We start from the raw sequence: 1,915 nt of genomic DNA on the forward strand, positions 1-1,915 counted from the left end.
TTGCTGAAGGTGGCCTCAAACTTGGGATCTTCCTGCCTTAGACTCTCAATTGCTGGGATTACAGGCATATGTCACCATGCTCGGATATATCATGACATATCTATATGTGAACTTAACACACAGAATGTCCTCAATATATGTTTGTGAATTTAATGTAGTTTCTTTCATTTTCTACACATTAACTCTTTGTAAATCTATTTAAAAAGAAGAAAAAAGAATTTGTATATTCTAGAAAACACGAATTTACTCTCATTGAAATGTAAACAGAAATATATTGTAAAATTTTTAAACAATGAAAATTAAAATAAGAGTCATTATATTTAGGCTAGGTTTAATAAAAAAGATTAAGTAAATCAGATAACCACACTTAATGAACCTTGTGGTTCATTAAACTTAGGTATGTTTAAATATAAACTATTTACCCTAATACTGTTAAAATTTCTCAAAATCTTTAATAGTATGTACAATTGGTATTGCCTCCATAAGTAAATCCAATCAGTAAAATCTGAGGAATAAAAAAGTAAATTAGATACAAACAACAGGATTATGCCTTAATCTTGAGGAAGATTTAGGTTTCTCCTCAGGAAAATTGTGAAGTATTTTCCTGAAGATCTGTGCCATTGGGAATTGGGAACTCAAGATTCACAGTTAAATATGCTCTTTATTGATTTAGATTCATTTGCTCACATTCATGAAAAGCCATGGAAAAAAAATTAAGCATCTACTATGTATAGGCAAAGTGCTTCAGTGGTCATAGATTAGACATTCAAGGTTGAAGAATGTTTCTTAAGGGAGAAATGTAGCTATTCAAAGGCTTTAATAATTTTATTCCTCTTAATGATTTGGACCTAATAGTTATATATAAGAATGGTGTTCTCAGTTGTAGCACTTGTGTCTGAATTTTTCTCTTGGACTGTATTGGAACTTCTCAGGAAACTAGTCTCACCCAATGGTCCCTTGAAATATTTTGATAGTGGATACAGTTGAAAAATACGTGGATACTTGTATAAAATCACAATTAGGAAAAAATAAAACTTCTAATGGTAAAGGGTTTGGTACTAGCAACAGGTTAATGCAAGAGAAATTGGTTTTGGAGATCAGGAACTTCTCAAAATACATTATATTAAAGAAAGCATTATTTATTAAAAGAAAACTCTGAGACACATGGGCAAAAATGATCATATATATTACAATTATTATTGCTGAGTAAGACCAGTAGTAACCTTAAAGCTAAATTGACATAAATCATAGATTCAGGGACCTGGTATAAAATAATTAAAAATCTAATTAAAAACATAAATGAAATAAATACTTAGAAACATCAAGATATTTGCTTTTATAAAAAAATGAGTTATATTTCTGCTTTAATGTAGAGTTTCAAAAGATGTAACACACTCCCAAAAATAAAAAAAATGCCAGACTATCTGCAAACTCACAGAAATTTTTGAGCCCATAGAGACATAGGCTGGCTACATGACAACAAAATGACACAAAAATCTAAAGAAAGACTAGTGCCTTCAAAAAGAGACAAGACATAAACTCTTTTTTTGCTCAAGGCAGATGCCACTAGAAGCTATGCTAGCCAGTAAATAGTTCTCCTAAATTTTTAAATTAAAAAATGATAAGTTTAAGGATAAGTGAGGAGCATTTTGATAATATAGTCTGGAAATTACAAGATAAAAGAATTTGTACCTACTTGCCAACTCTTCTCCATGGAACTTACTGGGTGCTCACTAGGAAAATGCAAGCAGGTCAAGATTTCTGAAAAAGTGTCCCTCATGATCTAGATATATGAGAGGAGAACACGAACTTTTATCAGAAAATCATAAGGTACAACCTGTTATATTCTTTCCTATCTCCTCTACAAAACAAGAACCTCAAAGCAATAGGAAAAAAAAGGCAGTGAATCTTGTTG

Source organism: Ictidomys tridecemlineatus, chromosome X (assembly GCF_052094955.1).
Source record: "Ictidomys tridecemlineatus isolate mIctTri1 chromosome X, mIctTri1.hap1, whole genome shotgun sequence".
NCBI lineage: Eukaryota > Metazoa > Chordata > Mammalia > Rodentia > Sciuridae > Ictidomys > Ictidomys tridecemlineatus.